Genomic DNA, 13,245 nt, shown 5'->3' on the forward strand with positions numbered 1-13,245 from the left:
ATGAGGAGGCTGAGTCTCACAGAGGTCAACTTCCCTAAAGTCATGTTTGCAGGGTGCTGAGCCAGAACCCTGGTTTTTCCAACTCCAAAGCCCATGCTGTGCTAGGAAGCACGCCCGCAGGTCCCACATTTTGTCTTTCAAGACATGCAGATGGTGCTTAACATGGGAGGACGATTGCTTGTAAGTGGGCACTGCCTTTGCCTCAAGGGCTCTTATGGAAGAAAGACATCCTCCAGAGGAGGAACACATGGAAGGAGCATTTATTGGAACAACTTCCTTGGGACCAATAGATCCATTGAGAGACCTGGGTGCTATGGGAAGGGAAGGGATGCAAGCACCTGCATTTGTGGCATCAGGGGCTGAGGGAGGACCCATCTCTGTTCCAGGGGAGAGGGGACAGCAGCAGGAGCAAGGGCAGTGGTGTTGCAGGCAGAGCAGAGCCTGACTATGTCCATTTGGGGAAGATGCCCCTGGGGATCCTATTGATGAGCAAGCAAATGATCTCCAGCCACCCCCCAAGAATCTTCATTCCTGCACGTCCCCCAGATTGGAGATCTAGACCAGGGAGAAAACATTTTACTGTGTTTCCTCCATTGTCTCACTAACAATCCCAGCAGCCCAAGGAGATTGGTAATATTGTCTCCAACTTACAGCTGGGCACAAGCACGCTCAGAGAGGCCAGTGTCCCAACTGGCATAATGACGGTGTAAACCTGGAAGTGATTTCTGATTTCAATCTGTTTCTCCTAAAACTAAACTCTGCTCCAGACCTCCCTGCGTGGGACTAGCCATTTCCTATGAGATAGAACCTACTACTACACATTTCCTTCCCCAAGGAAAGGAATCATCAGAGCCTGTGGGGCACCTGCTATGTGCTGGGTGACACTGGGGGATAGAAAGATGAAGGCAGACCCTCCAGAGGCAAAAGCTGGGTGGAGGTATAGAGTGCACCCAAGGGGCTGGTGCTAAGTGTCCAGGAAATGAGGCACACAGAAAGATTAAAGGAAATTAGAGGAGAAAAAGCCTGGAGGGTCAGGACTGTCACCAAGGACTTTCTGAAGGAGGAAGCATTCAGTTGGGCACTGAACAAGGAGAAGGATTTGGAAGTTCGTTTCCTTTAAGTGAGGATGAATGCAGAGAAGAGGGAGAGTAACAACCAGAGAAGAAATAGATGGGTTTTCTGTCTAGGAACTCTCGCCATCATAAAGTCAGCTAGTCCCCTTCAATTTAATCTATACATTGTGTTTCCTATAAAATTAGCAGTGGGGTTTTCTCTGTAACTTGACAAGGTCATCCCAAAATGTTTGTGGAATAATAACCTAGAATAGCCAAGACAACTTTTATTTATTTATTTATTTGACAGAGAGAGAGAGAGAGAGAGAGAGAAAGATCACAAGTAGGCAGAGAGGCAGGCAGAGAGAGAGGGGGAAGCAGGCTCCCCGCTGAGCAGAGAGCCCGATGCAGGGCTCGATCCCAGGATCCTGAGATCATGACCTGAGCTGAAGGCAGAGGCTTTAGCCCACTGAGCCACCCAGGCACCCTGCCAAGATAATTCTTAAGAAGAAAAAAGAGGAAGAGGAAGGGAAACTCACCCTACCCGATGCCCATAATTACTCTACAGGTCTAATAATTAAGATAGTTTTATTTGGTTCTGGGAATACAGAAACATAAAAAGAACAGGATAATAATGCCTAGGGATAGATCCAAATATATATGAGAGTTTGAAACATGACAAAGGGCAGAGGGTGGTCTAGTTAATGGGTGATGTTAGGACAATTAAATACCCCCATAGATAAAGATAAAATTGGATCCCAGCTCATACCACTCGCAAAATAAATTCCAGGTTGATTAAGGTTTAAATGTAAAAAGCAGACTATAGAACTTTAAAAAGAAAACTGGAAGATAACTTTATGACCTAGAGCAGAAAATAAGCAAGACACAGAAAAGCACAAATGGTAAAGGAAAATAATGATAAACCTCATTTCAATCAAATTAAAAAACTTGTGGATGGCAAAAAAAAAAAATAAAGAAATAGATTTGTTAGAACCATGGCTGGGGGAGTGTTTGCAAGCTGTATAACTAACCAAGAGAGATTTAGTTTCCAAAATAAATTTTTTTTAAATTTCAAAGAATCCATTTACCCAAACATTTCAAAGCATAGGAAAGTGGGCAAAAGAGGCAAACAGACAAATAACAGGAGAAGAAATTTGAATGGCCAATGAAGTTATAAAAGAGATTCTCAACATCACTAGTAAACATGGAAATGCAAATTAAAACAATAACGAGATAGGTATTACACCAATTTGATTGGGAAACGTAGTCTGTAATGCCAGCATTGATGAAGGTGTTGGGGGAATAGGAATGTTTATAAAGCACAAGTGGAAATGTAAATTGGTGCAACTACCTTGGAGAGCAATTTGGAAACACTTAGTAAATTTTAAGATGAGCAAATCTAAGACCAAGCAGCCCCACCTTAGCGTGTGTTTGTCTTAGATTAAGTTCCCTTAGTAGTGGCTGAGATTCTCGTGCAGGTGATTTCTTGAGGAAGAGCTCCCAGGTGAAAGAGAGAGGGGAAGGCAGATAGGGTGGGAGGGAATGCTAGGCAACGATACGTTCTTGTTGGAGATTAGCTTCTATCCGATGCCACGGGGAGCTCTGGAGTATTAATAGCACCACAGAGTTGATCTGCCTTGAAGTGAGGGGGCCAGACTTGTACCCTTGTCAGTCATTGATTGACTACAGGCAGCCTGCTCCATTGGGGGTTGGTGGGTGATGGTGTATAGTGTACCTTCTTGGGTGAGGAGTTTCCCAGGAAGGGAACAACTATGGGCTCTTAACAGCCAACCCTTATGGCAGCTGTGGGATGAGTGCCTCTGGAGGTCAAAGGAAACTGGGCAGGTCACCGGCAGTGTTTTCTACCCATCCCAGGGAAACTCATGCTCACATGCAAAAGGATACGTGTCTAAGGATATTCACTGCACCTTAGTATGTAATAGAAAAACGAGGAGCAGCCTAACTGCTTTCAGCAGGGGAACAGGAAAATAAGCTGCTTTATAAGTACAAAGAAATCATCTATCACAGCTAAAATGAACACACTAGATCAACATGTAGCAATAAGCATAAGTCTCCATGACATATGTGGGATGAAAAAATAAATGACAAAGGAATATGTACAGTATTATACACCATTTATGTAAACTTTAAAAATATGTGTCACAATAGAATTACAGGTTTTGGATGCATAACTCGATAATGACAATAAAAAAACATGCCTGAGACAGAAAAACACCAGCTTCAGCTCAGTGAGTTCTGAGGAAGAAGGGCAAGGGGTATTGAGCTGGGTTGATTCTTTTGTTTTCCTTTTTAAAAAGAGAGGGTTTTGAGGCAAATACGGGAAAATGTTAACACACATTTAATCTTGGGGGGCACATCCGTGCCTGTTACTTTATGGGTTTTCTGTATATTGAAATGTTTTATAATTAAAAATAAAGATGTGTAAAAGCCACAAGGGAAGGGGGTGCCTGGGTGGCTCAGTGGGTTATGCCTCTGTCTTCGGCTCAGGTCATGGTCTCAGGGTCCTGGAGTCGGGCCCCAAGTCGGGCTCTCTGCTCAGCGGGGACCCTGCTTCTCTCTCTCTCTGCCTGCCTCTCTGCTTACTTGTGATCTTTGTCTGACAAATAAATGGATGGAATCTTTAAAAAAAAAAAACCCAGAAACAAACAAACAAACAAAAATCACAAGGGAAGAAGGAGAGCTGCCCTCAGGAAGCTCAGTGTCTCCTTTGAATCAGGGTCAGCTTTTCTGTGGGTGAGGCTTGCGCTGTCCGTGGTGCTGAATCCCAATGGCGGGGAGCTGGTGTGCAACAAATTAGCTGGTCTTGTCAGCTCTCTCTTCAAACTATGTCCCAAATGTAACCCTTTATCTCCACCTGCCCTGCCCCCATCTGCAGGAGCCTCCTCACGGGTCTCCCTGCTTCCTCTCTCACTCCCCCCACCAATGCATTCCCTGCAAGCGGCTGACGAGCTCTTTTTAAAACCAGAACATGCCACTTTCCTAATTATAACCCTCCAACAGTGTCCTATCAAGTTTGTAATAACATCTAAAATCCTCACCTGGCCTACAACATCCCACATGATCAGCTCCTGCTGGCCTCTCTGACCTGCCTCCAACCATCCTCTCCCTCACTCATGCCTGTCCTTTTATTTCTTGAATGTGCCAGGCTTTGGCAGTAGTTCTTCCCTCTGCCTGGGATGCTCTTTCATGTCTGCAAAAGGTTCAGCCCAAATGTGACCACCTCCCATCTGAGTCACTCTCTACCATGTTACCCAATATTATTGTATTTGTAGCATTTACAACCACATAGATAGATTTATCTATCATTTATTTGTTTGTTTATTTTCTGCTCCTATAATTCAGTATGGTCTGAAAAAGCAGGTACTGCATCTAATTTACTCAATGCTCTACCCACAGCACAAAATGCAGTGATGGCCCTCACTCGTGTGCAACAGATATTTGTGGAATGAATGAATGTATATCTTCTGAGCACCTGTTCTGTGACAGGCCCTGTGCTTGGCTAGAGATATGAATTCTAGAGTAAATAAAGATAATTCTTGCCCTCAAGATGCTCATGGACTAGAAAAAAAACAGAGAAAGCCAAATCACAAGATCATAAAATGCTGGCATAAGTCCCTTGGCTCTTTTTAAAAAAAGACTTTTTAAATTAATTAATTAGTTAGTTAAGTTATTAGAGAGATATATATATATAGGTGTGAGGGGCACAGGGAGAGGGAGAGAGAGAATCCCGAGTGGACTCTTTGCTCACATGGAGCCCAACACCAGGCTCATTCCCACAACCCTGAGATTGTGACCTGAGCCCAAATCAAGAGTCAAATGCCCAAATGACTGAGCCACCCAAGAGTACCTCCTTTGCTTTTATTATAGAATTAGAGGACTTTAAGGGGAATCAGATTGGTTGTTCTTCACATGCTTCATTTTTCTTAAATAAAGAAATCCGGCCTTACCCAGAGACGGAAAAGGGCTCACCCAGTTTCACAGAGCATCAGAGGCACAGTCTGAGTATGAAATTCTCCACCTAATTTCCTATAGTTAGTATTTAAAGAAAGCCCCCGCCTCACCCCACCCCACAATGCAGCTCTTCCACCACACTCTTCTACCACCTGGCTCTTGAATGCCCCTCTAGGCACCACCTGCAGAAAGGAAACAAATTCCCAGAGGAGTGATTTGAGGAACAACAGGAAATCCTCAGGCAGATGGATGCCTTAGCTTTCAATCAAACACAATGCCTAGATTTTCACCATTAGGATCTCATCTCTTTGAAGCAAGGCTCCCTGTCTTTGGACTTCCCTGAGAAAACACAAAAGCCCCAGAAGAACAATTCTCTGAGCCCCTGGTGTGGGCAAAACCAGCCAAACCTTCCCACCCCTATGAGGGGACTCCCTGGGAGAGGAGAATAGATAATATGGTTGGGGGTTGGAGGAAGCATGGTAAGAGGTAGTCCAAGATACCAAGTGAAACTTTCTAACCTGGTGCCACCCATGTCTCTAACCTCATCCCCTGCTCTGACCCCTCAGCAAACCCACAGAGGAACTTCCAGCCTGGAAGAAGTACCTGCAGACCCATAAATACTCTTGACCCTCTCCTGTGACTAAGTCATGTGCCTTTCCCACTGAAGGAATGTTCCTCCTCTCCCTTCCCACCCTGTGTAATTCCTACTCATGCTTCAGCTCTCTTTCTCTGGGGCCTCTCCCTCATTTAGGTTTGGGTTTCTCCCTTCTTTGAGATCCCACAGACCAGGCTTCCTCATTAAAGCACTTATATTGCACTGTGATAGATCTCTCACCTTCACTGTGGACTGATTAAAGACAAAATTGTCCCTATTTAGCACAAGAACCTCCATGCCCAGCCTAGGTCTGGTTTGTGGTAAGGATTCAGTGACTAATAAAGGAACAGGCAAATAATCCTTCCTGGGGCCCTGGATATCTGCCCCGTTGTGGGGTCCATTTCTTCCTCCTTCTCTTCCATGTGACTTTGAACACAGCATGTCAGTTGCTTCTTTGAGCCTCATTTCATCACTCATCACCTACAACATGAGGTCAGTACTTAAACGCACTGCACAGGCTTGTCCTGAGGTTTAGAGGATTTTATGAAGGCAAGACAGAGGGACAGAGCCTGGAATTGGTCACTATAGCAGGAGGAATGTTTCTAGGTGTCTCTGGGATGGTGTAAGGGCAAGGCTGTTGGTGATGTGGGTGAGGTTTTAGAAGTAGGAAGGGGTGGAGAGCCCCAGAACCCAGGACAGTCCCCTCAGTGTGGTTCCTCTATCTCTCACTTCACCCAGGGGATGATGACCTGGGTCCATGGGCCACCACTTCTCACATTCCATCCCCATTGCCCAAGTGTCTCGTTAGGAACATCTCAATCTCCCCAGTCCTAGGCTGCTGGGGAAGGGTCAGCTGCTGGTATGAAATTCGCAGTCCTTGGAGAGTTTGCATTTCCATGTCTCCTGTGTTGGGGCTGGTGGAAGGTGATGAATAAAAGATGGGAACAGGGGGAGCTCCTGTGGCTTTAAGAGAAATGTGATGAGCATTTAGAGTGGAGAGATTAGCGCAAGAGCGTCTCTCTGAATACCAAAAGTAAGGGGTCCAGTATCAAATGTAAAATAACTAAAATAAACCAGAAATCCGTCTTTCTGCTTTGATATGGTAGGAACCCAAGGGAAGGAGATGGGGGCATGGGGACCTTGGGCAAATGCAGAGATGTGGGGGAAGGCATTTGGAACCACCAGGAGAAAAGATAAAGAGGAGGCATGACCAAGGTGACCCAAGGGCTGAGAACAGGGCAGTAAGGGGAGAAGAGTCCAGATGCAGCCCCCTCCTTCCCTATGCTGACATTCTTCTTGGATGCTGAATGTAATTACCACCCCCCTAACACAAACATATATTCTTGTAAAAGAGATTGTGAAGAAAAGTCTGTCTCTGTGGCATGTAATGGCAGCCTATGTGGGTGGTTAACGGTTATTAATAATAACGAATCACTATTTGCTGCACTTTTGTTGTGTACCAGACACAGTGACAAGTGCTCTCCATGCATTACTATTTGCAGTCCTCACAGCAACGTTATGAGAGTGTTACTATTGCTATCTCCTTTTCATTAGTAAGGAAACAGAGGCACTGCTACATGTTGCACAGCTTGTGAGTGGTGGATCAGGATTTGAATGCAAGTCAGCCTGACTCCCTGGGGAGGACTAATGGTAGGGTGTCCTGAAGGCAGTGGTTAAGGACGTCGGCTCTCTCTGAAATTCAGGAATCACCCAGCAGTTCACACCTGTATCTGCCCTCTGGACAGTTGCTCCTAGGGGAAAGCATCCAAGACTCACTTGCCAGAAGGGATGAATAATGGAGTAGTAGGGTAGGGTCCATTACTGCAGATTTGGGCTTCAATGTAAGTGGATGGCCACAAGCTGTTGTGTGGACATTTTTCTGCATTTGGTGGCTTGAGACTATACAAAAGGGGACATGTGACATTATATCCAAGTGTGTGCATGACTGTTGGTGTCTGATCTTTATGCTCATGTGTCTGTGTGATGGGTAAGCTTATGCCATGAAGGTGAGGGTGGCTGACATTACTGATGTGTTTTTCTATGTAGAATTCAGTGACTAACATACATAAAACACAAAAATGTGTGATTGGTGTAGACATATTATTGTATCTACGATTGTACATGTGTGGGCTAAGTGCATAAGCATTTCCATAACTGCAACATGAGCCAGTGTGTGACTGAGTAGATGAATGGTGCGCCTGTGTGTAGAGGCAGGTAGGAGCATGTGTGTATGTGTGTGCGTGCCAAGCCCAGATGGTCACCTCTGATTTCCTCCCTCCTTCCATCTCTCTCCCAGTGACAGAACTGAATGTCTGTCAAGATGCTCAAAATAGGAGTCATTTTGCCTCAGTGTAAGGATCCTCAAGGCGACATTCTGAATATGGAACTTTCAATGTCCAGGTGCAGGTGCAGAGCAAAGCCCCAGAGTCCTGCTTAACCCTGAGAGCCTCCCAGCATCCCTCCCAGGCCAGGCAGACACTTCTGGCTCTATCCTTAAGAAAGGTCTAGACTTGGGGTGCCTGGGTGGCTCAGTGGGTTAAGCATCTGCCTTTGGTTCAGGTCATGATCCGAGGGTTCTGGGATCAAGCCTCACTTCGGGCTCCCTCTTCCATGGAGCAGGGAACCTGCTTCTCCCTCTCACTTTGCCTGCTGTTTGTGTGTGTGCTCGCTCTCTCTCTTTCTCTGTCAAATAAATAAATAAAATTTTAAATAAAAAGGCTCAGCCTCAGAAGGATTATGTGTGTGTGTGTGTGTGTGTGTGTGTGTGTGTGTGTTCATTCTTCTTCCCATCCTTTCACAGCTGGAGAAACTGAGGTTCAGACAAGACTCTTGCCTTCAACTTCAGGTCCAAATTTCTTCCCCCAAAGTCCCCTAATGTTCTGAGTTTTTGCTTCATTATTTCACCCCTTGTCCTGTCTGAAATGAAGACAACCAATTTTTCATCCAGCAATCGTTCAACACTTCCACCCTGTGACCAGATGACACTGTCAGTGTATAACCAGCTCTTCAAGGACAAGTAGTCCTGTTGCACAGACTTCCTTGAGCCTCAAATCCAGGGGGAAATTATTGCCCCCTCCCATGGTGTGGTGCTGTCCTTGGTGCTGAAACTTCACAGTGGGCATCTGCCTCCAAGGCCTGATAGGGGGCCACCTCTGAACTTTGGGGGGGCCCGAAGCTGAATTTTTGGAAGCATAGAGTCACGGTCAGGGGAGGTGATTTTCCTGCCATGCACCATGCTGGTCTGCCCCATCTAGAGTCGTGCCTCTTTTCTTGGCCTGAACGCTACTCGTGGAGCTTCTCGAAGGCTGGGTATGGCTGATGCAGCCCAGGCCCTGGTTCAGTGATATTTGCTGGACTGAGCTGAAGGAAAACAAACAAACAAACAAGACCTTGAATGTGTCCATGAAAGTATACCATGGTGGAGGTGATCTGGGAGTCAGAGCAAGAGGAGTGTCACCAGTCACTGTCTTCAGATCCTGGAAGGACTGTCTGGGAAAGAGACTCAGGCTAGCTCTTCCTGGAACCAGACACTGGAGACTTCAGGAAGAGAGGAGCTTCCCAAAAGTGAGAAAGGCAAAATATTCCATTTTTCCAGGTTCTTCATGACAGCAGACCAGCTCTTAGCCACAATGGTTACTATTTATTGAACACCTATCACACGCCTGCCACAATGCAGGGTCATATATATCATTAGCCCCATGTTACAGATAAGGAAACTGAGGCCTAGAGAGGGGAGGCAACTTGTTCATGGTCACATGGCTGGCAAGTAATTGGACTGAAAAGATATCCAGGCATGTGATTCCGTGTGCTGTTAACCTGAACAATCCAGAAGGCGTAGAGTTCCTACCTTCTCCCTCATATCTCCCCACAGTCTTCTCTCAGCTCCTTCCCCTCCTCCTCCCCTTGGGTTGAGTTTTAAGGAAGAAATAAATTAAAAATGGATGAGGCACCCAGCCCAGAGTGTGGGGCCTGATCTGATTAACACTGATGTTTCTTTCATGGGGGATGGGACAGTATGTCTCACCTGCAGCAACCCAGGGCCATGGGGGAAGCTGCCTGCAAGTCACCAAGGCCTCCCAGCTCTGCAGGTTCTCCGACCCGCCCTGCCCCAGCATCTGCCATCACCTTCCCCTCCTCCTTTGCTCCCCACGGCCCAGCCACAGCTCTCGGAAGCTCCAGCGACCTCCAGCTGCATCTCCCAGACAGCCTGGGGCAGCAAAACAAGGCCAGACTTTGGATCAGACCAAAGTCTAAATCCTGGCTCTGCCTCTTTCCCTGAGACCTTAGAGAAGCTGCATAAGCTTTGGTTTCTCCTCCAGCACAATGAGGGAGATGCCTGCCTCCCAGAGCTATTGGGAGGTGAGGTCATCTATCAAGGGCTTGCCGCATCGTTTATCTTCTCTTGGTTAACACCCAACAAATGGTCATTACTGTTACTACTGCTGCTGGAGTGGTGATAGTAGTAACACTGCTCCCACCACTACTGCTAGCCATAGTAATGTTACTAGTACTAGTAGCGATACTGCTGCTGCTAATAGTACTGGTAGCAATACTGCTGCTGCTAGTAGTGCTAGTAGTAATACTGCTGCTGTCATAGTAATACTGCTGCTTATAGTACTCAGTAATGCTACTATTGCTAGTAGTGGTAGTAATGCTACTGCTAGTAATAGTAATGCTGCTGCTGCTAATAGTTGTAGTAATACTATTGCTGCTAATAGTAGTAGTAGTAATGCTCTTGCTAGTAGCACTAGTAGTAATACTGCTGCTGTCATAGAAATACTGCAGCTTGTAGTACTCATGGTAATGCTACTGCTGCTATACCACTGCTGCTAGTAGTGTTAGTAGCAATACTGCTGCTAGTAATAGTAGTAATAATATTGCTGCTGATAGTAGTACTGGTAATAATGCTACTGCTGCTACTAGTAGTCATAGCAATACTGTTGCTAGTAGTAATGCTACTGCTGCTACTTCTAGTCATAGTAACACTGCTGCTTGTAGTACTCATAGTAATACTGCTGCTGTTAGTAGTACTCATAGTAATGATATTCCTACTGTGCTGTAACTACTATCATTGTGTTGATGAATGGAAGCATTTCCCATCCTGAGTGCTAATGACCAAAAAAAGGACATGGGTGAAAATCAAGATGGCTGGAGTTGAGGCCCTTTCATGGAGGAGCAGGGCACACCTTAGGGAAGCCCCCAGTTTCTCTCCACCAGCCATTTCCCAGGGGTGGGTGGGGGCACGCACAAGCAACAGAGATTCTGCTGGACCAGGCCCCAGTTATTGGGAATTTGCCTGGCCTGACTTTGCAGCTAACAAGACTGGTCAGAGTCCCTCGGAAGCACACCGGCATCTCGGTCGTTGGAAAAGCTGATGCTGGACGATGGGGCTGGCACCTAAGGACTAGTGGGTTTCCCATGGTGAGTCCCAGGGTCCGACAGACTCACTGTGCAGGGGCCACCAGCCAACCACAGGGGAACAGGGCACACGTGGGCTTCCTGTAGGCAGTCTGGCTCCCAGAAGGAAAGATCCCATCACCCACAAGCTGAGAGCCCTTGGCCTGAGTACTGTCCCTCTCTGAGCCTCTGTTGGCTACTCTACGAAATGGGGACAAGAACAGAGCCCACCACATAGAGCCATGGCTGGGGTTACAGGGTGCAAATGAGGCAGAGGAGTGAGGCAGAGGCTGCCTCCTAGGCTTCCCGCCCCCATGTTCTCAGGGCTAAGAACTTTCACTGAGTCTGAACCCCCCACAGACACCTGGACACAGGTGACCCACAGAGGGGTCCAGAAGCTGCCCCCACCCCCCAACCATGGAGCAGCTGTCAACAGCAGCTCTGAGTCTCCCTGCATTGCGTGCAAGACAATGCCTATGCTACGAGGAGGAGAAGGCGGGGAAGAAGCCGGGAAGCCTGGGGCCCAGGGGAGCACCCTGCCTGCCAGTCTCCCTCACGCAAGGGGCTTGACACGCAATGTGAAAGTGTCCACCAGACCTTTTCCTCACTCTTTCCCCCTCCCCCTAAGCACACCCAGGGAAGCTCAGTGACCCCAGCCTCTGCCCCAACTCAGTCTCTGTTCACTGTCTGTCCATCTGTCCATCTATCCGCTGAATGGGTAGACTGGCTGCCTGCCTCTCCTTTGATCTGCTTCCTGGACTATCACTAAGCATGTCTGTCTGCCTGTGATTCTGTCCATCTGTCTGTCAGTTGTTAGGCTCCTTGTGGGTCAGACTGGCTGTCAGTCTGTCTTTCTGTTGGTCTTCCTCTGCATTTTCCCATTAAGACTCTCTGTCCTCCCAATGGACAGACTGGCCTCCCATTTCTCGGTCTACCTGCTGTCTGTCTTCACAACTGTCTGTCAGTCTGTCTGTTTGTTAACTATCCTTTTACTGGTCAGCCTGGCTGTCCATCTGTCTTTGAGTTTGTGTGTTTTCCTCTGTCTACCTGGTGGTCCATCTGTCCTGCCTCCAGTCTGTCTGCTTGTCTGTCCACCTTGTTATTCTCCATCCCCCCTTGTCTCCATGCGTGGAGCTGGGTTCACTCTTCACCCAAAGCCACCTTGCTTGGCCCTGAACTAGGACTGGCTGCCCCCAGTGAGGCAGAGCAGGCGGCCAGTGAGCCAGGACCCCCTCCCCCCAGCTGTTCAGCCCCAGCTCAGCCCCTCAGCCTCCGTGGCACAGCCTCTCCCTTAGTTCAGCCCCACCCTCCACTCTCCAGCCCTAAAGTCTTACAGAAAGATTTATCAAAAGGTATTTGGGGAAGACTAGGTTCAAATTAATGGTGAAAATAAGGTTTTATGATTCCATTTAGGCTTTATTCCTCTACTGATTTTCTCCATTACCACCGAGCATCAATTGTGAATGGCTGTTCTCTGCAGTATTTATGGTAATGCAGGTTAATGTCTGAGTTCGAGGAGCTCAATTAGCAAATTCATGGACAAGGGGGTCTGTTCGCGCTTCTCTTGTGAGCCCGACGACTCATTAGCCACATGGAGACACTGGGTTTCACGTCCGCATACAAAATGCCAGCCAGGGTTCTCCCAGGCGTGTGCTGCTCCATTCGGAGCTGGTGGGACCAAGTGGCTCTTTGTTCCCGGTACCCATCAGAGTCCTTGGCACAGAGTAGGACCTCAATCTTTGTTTGGCACTCAGCCTCGAGCACACGGCAGTCATCTCTAAACATTACATCAATCAATTAATCACTTTGTTCTCCGTGCCAGGCCCAGAGCCGGAAACAAAGGAGATGTTTGATATTCACTGAAGAATTGGTACATTCCTGATCTCCTGTGCCTAACATGCACTTGTCACATGGTAAATGCTGGATGAGTGTTTGTTGACTGACCAACTGAATGATAACGAATGAATGAATGAAGAATGAATGAATGAAGAATGAATGAATGTCACTGATCTTTTCCAGTAGCATAATTGTCTGGATCCCCAGAATCCCATCCTCAGGGTGACTAGAAGAAACAGGATTTCAAGGAAGGGTCCCAGTATGGAGAGCCTAGGGCTGGAGGAGACATGCAGAGCACCTGTTCCCACCTAAAGACCAGACTTGAGAAAATGGAACAGCCATTTCCAGGTTCATGGCTTTGGGGTTTGCTGGGCTGGGGCATCTGGACTGAGT

The sequence above is a fragment of the Lontra canadensis genome, unplaced genomic scaffold (assembly GCF_010015895.1).
Source record: "Lontra canadensis isolate GAN:19392208 unplaced genomic scaffold, GSC_riverotter_1.0 scaffold25, whole genome shotgun sequence".
Classification (NCBI taxonomy): Eukaryota; Metazoa; Chordata; class Mammalia; order Carnivora; family Mustelidae; genus Lontra; species Lontra canadensis.